This window comes from Poeciliopsis prolifica, unplaced genomic scaffold (assembly GCF_027474105.1).
Source record: "Poeciliopsis prolifica strain line A6 unplaced genomic scaffold, Auburn_PproV2 SCAFFOLD016, whole genome shotgun sequence".
Taxonomy (NCBI): domain Eukaryota; kingdom Metazoa; phylum Chordata; class Actinopteri; order Cyprinodontiformes; family Poeciliidae; genus Poeciliopsis; species Poeciliopsis prolifica.
Window position 1 is genome coordinate 10,153,421 of NW_026562391.1, and position 15,796 is coordinate 10,169,216.

General features: G+C 37.1%; 1 protein-coding gene across 2 annotated transcripts in view; it reads right to left on the bottom strand.

Moving 5' to 3' along the window:
- The window catches only part of tet2 (tet methylcytosine dioxygenase 2), a 35,806-nt gene extending 23,422 nt beyond the window's left edge, over positions 1-12,384 (bottom strand). Inside the window, exons 1-4 of one of the 2 annotated variants that reach the window (XM_055041351.1) lie at positions 12,338-12,384; positions 10,755-10,791; positions 6,207-6,285; positions 4,236-4,541 (exon numbers count right to left, since the gene is read on the bottom strand). The gene's annotated coding sequence lies outside the window, so the exon portion shown is untranslated. Of the gene's footprint in view, positions 1-4,235; positions 4,691-6,206; positions 6,286-10,754; positions 10,792-12,337 lie in introns of those variants that run through there. The other variant, XM_055041350.1, reaches the window with a different exon arrangement.
- Between the last annotated feature and the right edge of the window lie 3,412 nt (positions 12,385-15,796).

A 15,796-nucleotide genomic window follows, 5' to 3' on the forward strand; every position in this document is an offset into this window, starting at 1 on the left:
AAGCCATGTGCGTATCCTCACGTGGCAGAAGGTTTTGAGTCGCTGCCCACGCTGTCTCACCCTTGAGGTAAACCCTGACATCAATACATGTTCACAGAGCCAGCAACACTCAACAGCTCCCCAAACATGGCCTTATCATGCTCGGCCCATAATTACGCTTTGGCTCAGACAGCGGCGCAGGACATCACGGAAGAGGAAGACCATAGTGCACATTTACGATCGCATGTGAGGTAGTAATTAACGGACACACTTTTGTATCTCTTATGAAAGACCGACTAACAGGCCTGCCACAGGCAAGGATCACAAAGTTTATCTGGTATTTTGAAATATTCTTGAGCCTACAGTAAGTTAATAAAAAAAAAAAGATGGGCATCTTAAAGTAACCTCTAGTAGATTAGGTAAGTTGGTAACATTAAGACAAATCTTTACATGTCTGATGCATAAGATGGTCAGTTTTAAGAAGGAAATAGCCTTTTCTTTTTCTTAGCAGAAGCTTGGAAAGTTTAAGTCCTGTGCAATGTTTATAGTAAATTATGTGAAAATGTCTAAATAATGTGACGGAGTGATTATTTTGCACTTGCACAAGACTGAGGTTTCCTTTTATTCTCTTGAAGTCCATGGAAAACAAACTCTCCATTGGCAGACAACAGAAATCAATATTGCGGCAATCAATACAACTCTCTTTACTCGCCATTTTGTCTTGCCATCTATAAGCAGTGCATTCTAAAATGTCTAACCCAACAACATTGAGCATGCTTCTGTATTGCTTCTGCTGCAGACACCCCCTTGGTTGGAAAAATGATACTTGGGCTGGACAGAACAGGGTCAAAGGTGAGGGCATGGGCAACGGCTTGGGTATTGTAGCCAAATAGCATTGTTGTACTGCATGCACTATGGCAACTGGACATTCTTCCCAAAGGTAATATTGTCTGTGCCCTAGGAGTGACTTAAAGGGGCTTACCGCCATGACGAAGAAACTATCCAACTGCGCGGCTTTATCTGTAGGTGTAGATAGATGAGATGAGCTCTGCGCATCTGATTGATCTGTATAGCCCATCCCCCACTCAGCCCCCTGTAACCCTATTAATGCTGCTGCCCTTTCAGCTATTTATGTCAAAGGAGGCATGCAGAGACCAATAAAAATTCCTATTGTAAAAATCCCTGTTGTAATGTTTTTTAGGTCATAATTGGGATGTGCAAGCTGTTCATTCGGTGCCACCGAAGTCTAGAAAATGACACCTGCTGATGTCTGAAAGCAGTTTAATTCCAACAATGTGACTTATAAAATCCATTGTTGGACGCTTTTAATGGACGTCGTTGCCAAAATTGTTAAAGGGGCAAGGGGAGTATTGTCATTTATACAAGTATGTACATGCACAGATCCATCACCTGAAGTTATGCAGTCACAACACACTTAAATACTACCATATATAACAAGCTTAGGCACATGTGTTGACACTGCATGCTCAGTGACCGTGCTTGCTAAGTGGATTCGATGAGTTCACCACAAGGAAATTTGTTGCACTACATTTTTGTAGTGATTCGAGACAGGTACTTGCTCACAAAATTATTTTTGTGGTAAAAGATACATTGTTTGCCTTAATAACCACAGGGGGGAAAAGATTTATGAGGATGAGGAAACATTAGGAGGATAGTGGTAATAAACCGTCATCAACTGCTCTCATAAAAGCTTGGAAACAACAAGCAGCTGTCTTTGTTTTGAACTCAATGCCCTTATTTCTTCTTCAGTGCCCTCTGTATCCATCCACCTCAAAGTGTCACAAAGATCTTCTATGGTACAGATGTCAAGCACATTGCTGCTCCTGTTGGCTGCCTACACTGTTAGGTTACAATAAAGGTCAACCACCTTATAGACAGTTTTTTATATTGTTGTGACCTAAGGCTGAACTGCAGCTGTATTACAACTGCAAGCAGTAGAATACACAAGCCCAAAACACAAACCCTGTAGGAGATCAGTCGTATTCAAATGTACCACTTTAGATGTTAATCTTCAAGAAGCTGTTAGTGAATTCCAGGAAAAACTAACAACCAATTAGATGTTTGCTGACAATGTTTGAAACATTTCCATAGTTTTAAACAAACCATCTCGTACAGTCTAGTGACACCATTGCATAGTTATATGCAGTTTATCTGTTTATCCATGTAAAACCCAGATGAGTGAAATAGGCGTAGGATGAAAATGCATTTGATTCCTCATTTTTCAATTGGAAATGAATTTTACTTCAGGCCTACTTTTTAAATTGTAGAATCTATTTTGACGTTTCAGGCCCTAATTTTGTACACAAGGATTTCTTCCATTTGTTAACTGTTTGACTGGCATGGATTCATTCATTATTTGTTCAGATATGTAGTCATAAGAATAGTCATAACGGAATGCATATTTTGGAACATGCCTTACTCCCCATTTCCATTACAGCCAGTTATCACTCATAAAATGCTACAGATTATTATCTCTAGTCAAACTAAAATAACTATTATTTCAAGAAGCTTTAAGAAGGAAATAGGCTTTTCCTTCAGTCACCTTCGTAAATAGGAGGTTGCAGAAAATTATTTTGAAATGTTTCCCTGACGGGACACAACTGATCAATGGCCAGCATAAAACATACCACAGCAGTCAGTTTTAACTTTGACCAGAAATAATGAGATGATTTATAAAAATGACAAAAGGCTAAATGGCTAGATTTTTTCAGCATGAAGAATTGGTTGTCAGTTTGTCTTTTCAGGAAATTCAGACCCTCATTTTGTACCCAAGCAATAGTGTAATATTCATATTAAAAGAACCTCATACCTAAAAAAAATAATAATAATTAAGTGCTGTCCCACTCTTCAGGGCACTAGCTTAAATAATGATACTTAAGATTACATAGTGTAGCAAATTGTGGACATAGTATTGCTACCACAATATATTTGAAGGTTTTCAAAACATATTTTTTCAGCAGTGCAATAAGATATTAATTGTTCTAAGATGAAAAGAATGATTTTAATATTACTCAAACTTTTTTCATTATGTTGAGATAGGGCAATATCTTCTTTCTGGGTTAGCATTGCCATGCTTCCACACATTTGAACTGATCAGGAAATGTAGATAATTGGTTCACTGATTCCTATTTCAAACATATTCCTCTACAATGAAAGCAGTTCCTCTTTTAGAAGGCCCGTCGGAGAAAACATCCTGAGAACAGTAGCCCTGTTGTTACATTTACCTGCTTTCAGTGCATAAGAGTATGCTTTCATGAGCAGTCAGAAAATGTTACTTCCAGTGTTGTTACTGCTTATTGTTCTCCTGAGACAAGTCTTTTTAAGTAAACCTCTGCTTCAAAATTAACATTTGTGTCCTGCTTCAGTTAATGGTGTTGTAAGATTGGGTTTCATTTAATTTAGCGCTGTCTGACCTTCTCTTACTGCCTTCCACCACCACAGTTCTCCTCTGTTTTTGCCTCTCCTTGGGATTTGCCTTTGTGTCTGTGTGCGTGTGTGTGTGGGCGTGTGCGCGGGTGTGCGTGGGTGTGCGTGTGTCATTCAGTGGTGAAAGCAACGAAAGCTGATTCACAGAGATACACACAAAGCCAGAAGCTATTTCTGCTCTGCTGCTGTGCAGGCACTATCCCCGCCGTGCTGGACGAGTCCAGGTTGGACTTTTACTCTACCATTTATAATCCCACAGAACATACAAAGCAAAAGATTTGACACTAATAGATTTTAGGTAGACTAAAAAATAAAATATTGTTAATTTGTAATAACCATTAATTACACATAAATATATATATATATATACATTTTATTTTTCAAAACATACTCATTGAATAGGAGTTCTATCCTAAAAACTCATATATAAGAACATGCATCTATTTTAAAGGACTTGGACCAGAGAGTGTTTTTATGATGAAAAGCAAGAGGCACAGTGGTATTTAAATTATGCCTGAAGAAAAACTCCTGAACAAACTGCACAGCATTTTCTGTGAGCCATTTAAAATAAGCATAGCAAGGAAACAAGATAGCAGCCTCCACATTCAGCTGGCAAAACCACAAAGAAAATTGTCAGCCATGTTGAAGTAGCTTTATCTAATATCCCCTCCTTATTATGTTGGCTCTTGCTTTTTACGGTGAGGGACATCTGCTCTGTCTCACCTGACCACAAAATGAAAGAAAAATACTCTCAAGGTTACAGACATGGAGGGGTCAAAAGAGGAGTAACAAACTGAGCACGTTCTTACCTTCTGTTTATGTCCCTCCACTTTGTAGAAATTCCAGCAAATTGTCTGGATCGCCTCTTTAACAAATCCTAAAGGGCAGCCATCTTGCCTCCTTCTGTTCTATGAAACAGTCTATGCTCCACATCAATATTCATGGAAACCAGTCTGACGTTGGCTCTCATCATCAGGAGAAGCCCGGGTGTCGCTGTTTTGCCGGCTGGAGGAGCATACTTGTGTGTCAGTCGAGTGTAAGGCAGCTATGGTAAATATAAAAGCGGACAAGATCTTGCTGTGGCTCAGGGAGAAGAGCCCCTCTGTGGCAACAACCTATGAACAGAGAAAAAAATTAATTCACAAAAACACTTTCCTGCTGAGTCCTCCTCACACAAAGATACAGGTTTTCTTTCCCCGTCAGCTCCCTCTTTTTTTTCTTCCTTCCTCAGCCGTACACAATAGTGAACACTTTGATGGCTGCCCTGAAGCACTGGAGTGGATTTCTGGATTACAAGACTCCACCCCCACAACCAGTGCACTTTTTGTTCAATATGCATGGGTCCCAACTGTCTGACTGTGGCAGAGCAGAAGCTGCCTTCTGCCTCCACCCCTTCCTTTTCTCATACAGGAAGCCAAAGTGACTCAGGGTTTTTTCCCTCCCTTTCTCATTGCCTAACTTGAGGTTTTCTTTCTTTTTTTTCAGTTGGAGGTTAAAGGACTTTCCATTTTGTATAAAAGGATGGCACAGTTACCATCAAAAACAGCCGGTTTTTAGTTATTTCAGGCAGCTGTATCTTATTTTGGAACACTGCTGGCTCATATTTAGACGAATTCTGCAGCTTGTGCACAGGAAGCACAGTTTGCCTCTTACCTCTGCCAAAGATCTTCCTCCCCCTGTTGACACTGGCCACGTGGGCTTAAGAGAGATCTCTATCTCCTTCAAGCATTCATGAACTTTAACTATATTTATATATATATATTTATATATGCGTGTGTGTGTGTGTGTGGGTGTGTGTGTGTCATGTTTCACTCAGAGTTCAAGGGTGTCATGTAGAAGATCAGACACCCAAAAAGAGTTGGATAACACTTTCGTTTTACCATTAAATTCCTTTTCAACTAACAGGTGTTCCTTCTCTGAAAATAATCTGCTTTTTGCTGAGCTTCAGGCTTAAATAGGAGACCCCACCTCCTTCCCCGAAGCCCCTGCCAGGCTGTAGTGACATTTGTTGACTCAATACTTTCAGAGCAGAAAAGTAGATTTGTTTTTACACAGAATGGGGGAGGGGGAGAGGCAAAGAGGAAGGAGGAGTCAAATCTGGACTCCAGCACAGATCGTGCACAGATGGAATAAACCCTTCCTCTCTGGAGTGCTACTTATTACTTCTAAAGGGCAATGTGGATGTGCAGATTATCTGATATCTGCTTTATGTTATAGTGAGAATAGTTCACTAAATAGTCACAACAAAATTAAATGTTTATAGTTAGAAAAAAGCTTGAGGTGTTTCTGCTTGATATAAGTTGGCAAGGTAGAGAGAACGTATCAGAATACAGTTAAAATAACACTTTGTACCAAGTAATACAACATTGAGTTTACTGTTTTAAGAGCTATACTTTCAAACAAAGACCCAAAGCATAAAGCCAAATTAATTGGAAAGTGACATAGGAATAACAAATTTTGGAGTGGCTCTTAAAAAGCTCTGATCTTAGTCATACCGGCAATTTGTATGCAGAGAAACAGAAGAAAGTTTCATTGGATTTAATATCAGACAGAGAGAGAAAAGGTTCTGTCTTTTCAGACAGGATATGTAAACATCTGGTTTCAACTGTATAACAAAATTGTCTTGAACTTTCAGATGTTCTTATGTCATGTATGACCTACAACTTCTATTAGGTAAGACTATTGACACCAAATTTAAGATTACTTGTACATATGTTAATAGCAAATAAATGAAGAGCAGTCATTTCCCTGCCACCACCATATCTGCTATGTGAGTGTACCTCTCATTAGTGCTGTAGGTCGTTCAGTTGTTGTTTGGACGGGTAAACTTCCTTCCATCTCATTTTTCTCAGGTTCCCTCTGAAAAACAGTCAGTTCAGTCAGCATATATGAAGAATAGTAATCCATATTAAAATCAAAAAGAGTAGTTTTACACATCTTGCAATCAAAGATGTCACTTTTTTTGCCAATTAATGTGTCAATTTTTTTTCCAAAACCAAATAAGTCTCTTATTAACCAGCCAAATGTGGCTACAAAACTATCAAATGAATGAATTATATATTTTTGATTTATGTATTTAAAACAATACACTTAATGTACTGTGGATGTCAAATTCCTCACTTCAGTCGTAAACACAATGGCAAAAAAAATTTCGTGTTACATTTATATGCAACATAAATGTATATAAATAGCATCTATCAACAGCAATGTATCAAAATTACATTTGATACATTTAAGGACCTGTAAGTGGAAGGTACTTGAAATGTAATTCTGTCTTTTTGTGATTTTGATAAAATCACACTGCCAAACAAATAAGTGCAGACAGTTTGGAATCATAAATGGAGCATTTATTAATGCTTTCATTGATCCAAAGCAACAGAAAAAATTTTGAGCACGAAGGGAAACAAACCATTGTTAGTTTCTGAAGTTATCCAACATCATCATTGTTTATTGCTAATATCACAGGAGGAAATTTTTTCCATGTGAATTAATTTTTGCCCATTCCTTGTACAAGTCTGTTTGTCTAGCTTAAAGATTAATTCATTGATATATACATTTTCTGAAGTGTCATGTTCTTGAATACACAGGAAGAAAATTATCTCCAACTGAATGGAGTCTGCACATGAGGGCAAGCACATAATGCAATATCCCAACAGATAAGATTATTCACTAAAAATGCTCTCACATCTATTTACAGGAAAATGCAATACAGTCTTTGTCTGAGCCTGACTCAATAGAGAGCATTTAGCAGCTTAAGAAAAAAATCCACAATACAAAAAATGTTGTCTTTTGTCAGCTGCTAATACATTTACTATCATCTTGTACACTCAAATTTTAGGCCCAAATCTTCTAAAAATTTAAAAGATAATTAGTGACTTGCATAAAAATCCATCAAACCACACAGGACCCTTCAAACTGCAGAGTAAGGGCTTCTTTTGACAGTAAGTTGTGCAAAAAAAGTTGTTTTTGTCAATAATCAAAAAGATAAACAGATAAAATAGTTTAAGCAGCTCTATTTCACAGGCAATTAATTTCTACTCTTATAACCAGTTTTATTGGCCAGCTGAGTTAAGTACCAGCAATCTCACTTGATTTTGCATACTATGGAAATTTTTAAGCAGAAATTTCTTCAGCATAGAGCTGTAGTTTGGTCACAGCATGGCCTCTGGTTTATCAGCTGCAGCGAGACCAATTAGCAGTCTTTAGTTAGTTAGCAGTGTAGCTAGCAAAAGCTTTCAAGGCACATCAGGAATCAGAGGAAAATGATTGAAAATTGTCATTTTGCTGAGTTTTAGCATTAATAACTGAGTTGTTATGACATAAAATCAGTGTACGTAGTCATGTTTCACTTAAGTTTTCTTGTGTAAATAGTCTCAGCTGGTTGCATGCCAGGCAGATTCATTGCTCCACAGTTGTTTCTCCATGAATGAATGAGATGACACAGAGCCAGACCGAGGAGCTACACACAGTTTGTTTTAAACACACTGGCATGAGCATTTCATGAAACTACCTGTATGTGAGCAGCAGCACAGGTGGTGGAACAGGAGAGCTGGTTCAGAGCTTCAGATGCTTAAAAATTATAAGAAGCAAAACATGTCTCTCCTGTTTAGTGACGCAGCTGCTGTGACATCTGCTCCAAACACACTGCTGTTGTGTACAGACTGTACAGTCTCTGGTGCATGCTCCGCCCACAGCACACTCACAGAGCTGTTGTTATTAACGATGGTGGAGAGAATTAATACTAGAAAGCTGATTAGACTGGACCGCAGCTGATAATGGATCAGCCAAGTCAAATTTACTCTCCGACCTCAACCTTGCTGCTCTCCTTTGCTCAAAATGAATTAGATAACTCAGTTTTAATCTTGATTCCAAAATGATTGTGTACTGGGGAAAAGAAGAGACAAAGCTTCTTAATATTTGTATTATATATCTTAGCTAAAATAAGATATATAGTATAGTATTCTAATCTATTTGGACTAGAATACTATTTTGACTGCAATGGCTCTGGGTCATTTCGTCTCTTGGCCAGTTTGCATGCCGATTTTGTCAACATGCACTTTATACCAAAAATGAACAGACGCACATTACTTTTTAATTTTTTTGTTGTATAGTTTAAACTATAAATATAAATATATACATTTATATAGAAATATACAAAACCATATTTTCTTACTGCATTTCTCACTATTAGACTAAGCTTTTTTGGCTTAAAAAAAAAGTTAAACATTATTTTGATAAGCTAAGTACCAGAAAACATATATATATATATATATTATATATATATATATATATATATATATATAAAACTTCATTAGTTTTTTTCAATACTTTCATTAAATTCAAATGTTTACATTTTTTCCACTCCTATGTAAAATGGCCTTTTTAACTGTATAACGTGGCTCAAATGTCTTGGTTACAAGCTTCTCACAAAGGTTTTGCTAGAATTTCATCCCATTCCTCTGGACAATCTGGGGAAATACTGTTCTTAAATCACTTCCTAAACGTTCTATTCTTTCAGACGCAACTCTAATAGTGTTGGCATTAGTGGGATTAATAGTCACACAACAACGTGTTAATCTGTGAAACACCAAACCTCTATATGGGTGCTCCCTTACAAATACATCAAATGGCATGCCTGCATTTTCAGAAATGCTTTAAATTAACTAATCAGCAGCTTACAAAGAACTTGGACCATTATCTGGGCTTTCCCATATTGCTAAGTGGGATAGTAAACTCAACTCCTTTTCAGGTTTTTGTTCCCATGGAGCCCCTTTTATAGATTACGTTGTCATTTCACACCATACAACTTGATCTGCCAAGTTGTATGCTTTCAGTTCATGCGGGGGTGTTTCAGAACCAAAGGGGTGTGGCCTACAACTCATAACACTGGGTTTTATCTGTGACTCAGTCCTCATATAAAGAAAAGTTGTCACCCTCAAATTAATATTTTCTGCATTAGCTTCTGCTAATCAAGATATTTCTGATGTAGGAGAGACGGTTCAGAATCTCTCCACTCTGTGTACACCAGTAGACTTGTGCCCCTACTGCGTTCTCTTTTGATTTGTGCTACTTCACTTCTTCAACAATCCCTTGCTACTAGCCCTGATAGCTCATTGCAGTTTATGGTCAGTATCTCACAAGGTAGATCAGAGGTGCAACCTTAGTGGATTCACTTCAATCCACTGGTCCATGTCTCGACCTTTCACTTAATTGTGAGGTATATTTCGAATAAATATAGTCATGGAACAGAAGAACAATCTCTGAGGGGTGTGAGAGTGTGTGTAAATGTTCAGCTTTAAAGTAAGTAATTAAAGAAATTGCAATCTTAAATCTTGTATTTTTCCCTTTTTTCTCTTTTACAAAAGAAAAAAAAAATCCTGCAGGTCACTGAATGAAGGTACAACACTAGAAATTGCAGTTTTCTCTATCACTGTTTGCACTAGCAGAAGCATTCTGGCAGAAAAGCTTCTGGCTGAGCTTCTTGTTAGTCTTCTTCCTCCAACAGCTACTGTAATTTGTAAATCTTGTCATTGCTCTCCGCCTGTCACATTTCAAAGGAATGCAGGCGTGTGCCGTCACCTCATGCGTAAACACAGAGCCCTGACCTCAGACTGACCCAGGGCAATCAAAATTTAGGCACACTTGTCACTTGACTGCTTTCCCACCTAAAATGCTCAAAACGTGTCAGTTGTTCTCACTTTCTTTGACAGTGGGCCAAGTTATGATTTGGGCTTTTGATTAGGAATCTGTGTATGAAAAAAGTATTTTTAATTGTAATAGTATTAATAATAGAATATGTTTTGTTTTTCTTTTCACATAACGACAGGTCTGCTAGACAATTGACAAAAATGTATTGTATTGTTCTACACTTACTTTTTAGTACAATGTAAACACGGTACATAGTATTAGCGTCTAAGCAAGACAAATAATTTTCCAACTATAAAAAAAATTGGATAATGAAAAGTACACAAAACGTTTCAAACTGTACCTTCATGACCTGGATGTGAGATCCCACTATGTTGTTGTTCCTTATTTGATGCTAATTATTTGGCCCTAATGAGGTGGAGACTTTCACTAACGACAGATTTGTGATGAATCCATTGATTTACAACTTCCTCCAGCTCGGCCTCTGAGTTGGGGGACTTTTTGAAAGCTAGTGGAGCTCATCATGAAGCCGAGAAAAGTGTCACCTCTCACAATCACTCATGGCTCAGCACACATCTCACCTGGGGCAATCTACACATACAGCAGTTTATGTGGGGGTAATAACTAGGCATAATCTGCTTCAGCCAATACACAAAATTAGTGGCCCCACGCCCACCCCCTACCTCACCAAGTAGATGCTGCTCCTCCTCCTGTAGTTATCTACAAAGACAAGGGAGAGTTGTTAGTGTGGGTCTCACATAGCCCAGTTGTTTAGACCTCAGCGGGGGTTCTGGTTACAGGGTAGATAGGGGGAGATGCAATACACACACAAGCAGAGTGAATACAAATCAATTAATGTCCAGCATTCCTGTGGTAAAAGCCTAATAACTTGAAATTATAGGTGTTATGCCCTCTATGTCATTTTTTTTGTTGTTCTTCAATCTTTATGCTGTTTTGCAATCTCTTTTTGTGAGGACATCTGAGAGCAATTTCATTAATTAACTCCCTTTTGCACAGCAGGGTTGGGAACTGATCACATCCAACAGGTGATCCTCAATAAAGAAACCACCATAAGATGCGAAGATGTCCTGCTCCAAGCTGAAGTTTAAACTATTGTCATTCAACTCTTATGCTATATTAAGAGTGTCCACATACAATTATTACTCTAAAATTATTCCAAAGTTCCACTATGTAGATGAAAAAGATTAAACATATGACACCTGGTATTGGTCTGCATCTATATTGATCACAGTTGTGTAATGATCAACACTAAATGATCAACACTAATAAAAGATTTCAAAGTAAGTCACAATTTCAATTCTACTAACATTGATATTCACTACAACATGCACAGTCATAAATTGGGGCAGGAGGAAAAAACACCCTCAGCTGGCTAAGTAACCAATCAGTCTCTTTCTGATGGAAACTCAGTTTTCAAACCAAACTTGATTCTCCATTATAGCTCTGGTTTTATATTTAGGCTTCATTTTCCTGTTAAAGGTGAACTTCTGCCTCAGTCTCAGGTCTCTGGAGGAATACATTTTTATTTCATTAGCTGTTTCTCTGATGAATCACTTTGTCTGACCTGTCACGTTAGCTGGAGCCATGTTTTAGTAGGCTTGAAGTTGTGCCATAATCTTAAAATGTTCAGATGATGGACTTTCCCTGAGATATGTTTTTTTTTAACATAACCCTGCTTTCAGCTGACCTGTCCGCTGGGTGCCTGGGTCGTCATGAGGCTGTTTGCTCACTAATGTTCTCTACAAAACTCCTGAGACTTTCTCAGTATTCATTGCCCTCAATTTTATTCAAGGGCAAGGGGGACTGAACACGAATATAAGTGACACTTTTCAGATTTTCATGTGCGAAAGACTTACAAAAACATGTGTCAGTTTTATTTCACTTCACAATTATGCTCTATTTTTTCTATCACTTCAAAAACTAATAAAATACCACAACATTTCGCAGTTAAAATATAACAAAATGTGAAAAATTTAAGGATTGTGAATATTTTTGCACTATACCAGATACTGATTTAGTTTTGCACATTGCTTTTTGATAGTATTTGCTACTCCTTTGTTTGCATTACTTTATTAATATGTATCCTGGCTTTGTGAGTCCACCGCTCAAACAGAAAATAAAACATATTTTCCATGTATTGTTCTTTTTGTGTTGGATAAAGGAGTTTTTAAATGATTTTTTTTTTCATTGTAACAACTAACACTTTGACTTTATTCACTTTGACACAGATAGCGTCGAGACTTACTTGTTGAGTCTGGAAATCATGTCTCATTTTGCAGCCGCTCTGCCATCACAGATGTGACGTGTGTCTCTGTGAATGAACAAACATGAGATAAAGTTCCTCCATGGGCAGACATCTGGTATGCAACATTTGTGACTGTTAAACAACACAACAGAAGCCTTGGTTGGTTGAAACAACATCCCGATTCACCATCAGTACACAGGTGGCTTCTGGACCCCCACCCTCGCACCCCATCTGCCTACCAACTGTCCCAGTATTGCAGTACTGTTGCAGCAGCTAGGACACAGCACACTACTGTATCTCTCCATGTGACACAACTACTGAGACAGCAACTTCAAAGATTTCATAGTTTTGAAAGTTTTCTTATTCTCAGGAGTTAAGAAAGCTTAAATATGAAGCTTATCAGCACATTCAGGATATAAGTCAAATAATTTCATTTCAAGACATGTGTCAGTAGAAACAACACATTTTAAAGACATTTGTATCTTATATTAGCCCTGTAGCAATCTGGATTTCAACTGTATATATTTATTTATTTGTCCGAGATTACTAATGAAAATGAGTAATAGCTAATCTTGCTTTAGCTTTTTATTAGGTAGCAGTAGCAATAACGTATTGCAGTAAGTCTGGTGCAGCACAGTTTTACAAGTGCATTTGCAGACTTAGTATTGAAAACACTCACCTAGCATGCTGTTAGTGAAGAATTACTTTGAGCTTGAGCTCACTAATCAGTTTCATTTATCAGCAGCGAAGCTCATATCGGAGTAAACATTTCAGTGTCGACACAGTTCAAGAGAAAATGTTGTACGAAATCGATATTGACTAAACCTCTATACCTTTTTATCCCCTGCTGCTTCGCCGTCCATCTGCAATGGCGCCAGTTCTTTGTCACAATTTTACTTTGAAAACAACTTCCTGTTGTGGCGTCTTTTCAGAAAGTTGTACAATATATAAGGTGGACATAGATATATATATACACTGCTCAAAGAAATAAATAATATAGTAACACAACCTAGATCTGAATGAATGAAATGTTCTCATTGAATACTTTGTCCTGTTGTCTATTCAATTTGCACGACAGCAGGTGAAATTGATTGTCAATCAGTGTTGCGTTTAAGAACAGTAAGGAAAAATTGACTTTTCAAGACAAATTTCGAGCTATTCAAACAACAAGAGAAGACGGGTGTTTGAGGAAAGTGCGTAAGACAAACTGTGACATATTCCAACTATAACAACGCTGATTTATTCTAAGACGAACTTAATGAATAATGAGCTCAATGCTTTTGAGAAAAAGCCTTCAACTTATTAAATTGTGTTTTGTCACAACGAAAATCTACATATGCTTTCAACTAAAAGTCAAGTAGATGTGGTCCCATTTACCACCAACATAGTTTTAAGAGAGAATTACGTTTTGAACCTAATAAAGATTGCAAGACAATTAAAATTTTTGGTTATAATTTTGCCCTAATTGAAACTAAACATTTTTCCTCTGCATCATTCACCTGGCAATCCAAATATGTATCATTTTTGGATTGCATGGAAAGCCACATGGAATTAGTCAAAGGGCAACAGATGGTTCTTGGCTATGCAGCACTGTGGACTGGCTGGTTTAGATTATTGCATGTTAATTTTGAAAATAGAAAATGTGCTGGAGTTTCATTCTTTAAATATGCAAAGCCAATAGTGAAATACCCCCAATTGGTTTGCAGCAAAATTATGTTCCACATAAGAGTGATTAAGTCCAATGGATACCACACTATTTTATTTGAAAAGACGAATGAAAACCATGTTTTATTTTTATTTCTCAAGACAGAACGCAACTTTGTCTTGATCAATCTCGTAAAAACCCACTAACATACATTGAAACTTGTGGTTGTATGACAGAAAAAAACACTTGCTCAAATCTTTTGCAAAACATGTCTGAGGAAATTATCTTGCTGGCCAACTGTCTGACAGCAACAACACCTTCCTTTCCTTTAGCTTTATCTGAGTGCTGGCAGCTGAGATGGACTGATAGCACAGACACAAAATCATCTTCTAACTTGCCGGCGGTTGTCGTGGGGGATGTAAAAACTACCTGATGGTTATTTTCACAATCGCAATTCTGCAATTTGAGCACAGAAAGAAAGACAAATAATACAATAAAAATTTACAATAAAGAAGGAAGTTCTATGACACAATACTGCTCTCACAAGGAGTAGAATCTCTCTTTCTGCTCTGTATCTGGAATTTTGAACAAAACATTGGCTAAACAGTTTCAAGTAGGTCTGATGTACAGACCATAGACATTTGTACTCTTAAAAGGGTAAACATGACATTTGTATATATATATATAAATACAATAGATGATAAATTCACAGAGAATTTACTGTGCTTTCTCCTAATTTGGCTCCTCGCATTAATTTTGAACAATTTTGTTTTTGCTCTTAACTACATCCAGTTCCAGAGTTCAGAAGAGAAGTTAAATATCTTTTATATATTTGGTATGACGGTAACAAATTCTTCCTATACAAGATGCTCAAAGCAGACATGAGGTTGCATATTAATGCTTCATATCCACTGAGTCACTGGATAGTGCTTAATGTCTTTATGTACATTTTTGAGCATGTATAGTGCCATCTACTTGTTGTTTTTTAAACTGAATTTGGCACAACTTGCAGGCATCACCAATGTTAGACTTGCAAATACTCATGATTGCTGCAGCATAACAAGTAGAGATTTTGATGAGGATGTTTTTTTCAAAAATGTTATGCCCATAAGGTGTACATACAAAACAACATACAAACATTCACTTTTTAAGAGGCTTTCAAATCACATACATAAAAAACACATTTTTAAAAAGATTGAATAATCTTTTATTAATTTCATGTTTTCATTGGTTTTATTCTTTATTTACTGATGTTTCTTGGTTTCTGTGTTTGTCATCTATAATAAATAATAGTAATGACAGTTTCAAAGACTGCCAAATATGCAATAGATCTATCCTATTTTAATTCAACTCTTGCCCTTTATTTCTGTCTGATCTATGAGAATTGTTTTAGATTTATTGTGCTTGTGGTGCCCAGCAAAAATATTCACACCCCTTCATCCTTTTTCATGTTCTGCTGTGTTAGACCCACAAAATATATCACCATAAAATATGAATAATTATGAAAATAATTATGCAGTGGAATATATAAAAACAGGTAAGTTTGTTTTAAAATTAGTTTGACAAATACAAATCTCTAAAGTGTGGTGTGCATTTAAATGTACAAGTCAACACTTTCTTATCTGTGCTAAAGAAAAGACCCCCTCCCCACACCATGTCTCAGTTTGTAAATGGTTTGTTCAGGGTGATGAACAATGTTAGTTTTCTCAACATTTATCCAATTTCCATGTAGACCCAAAAGATCCCAGTACCAGAATCAAACAAGAGGAGGCAGCATTCAGTTTCTTTGCTCCTTAGCTCCAGTACAAAATCCT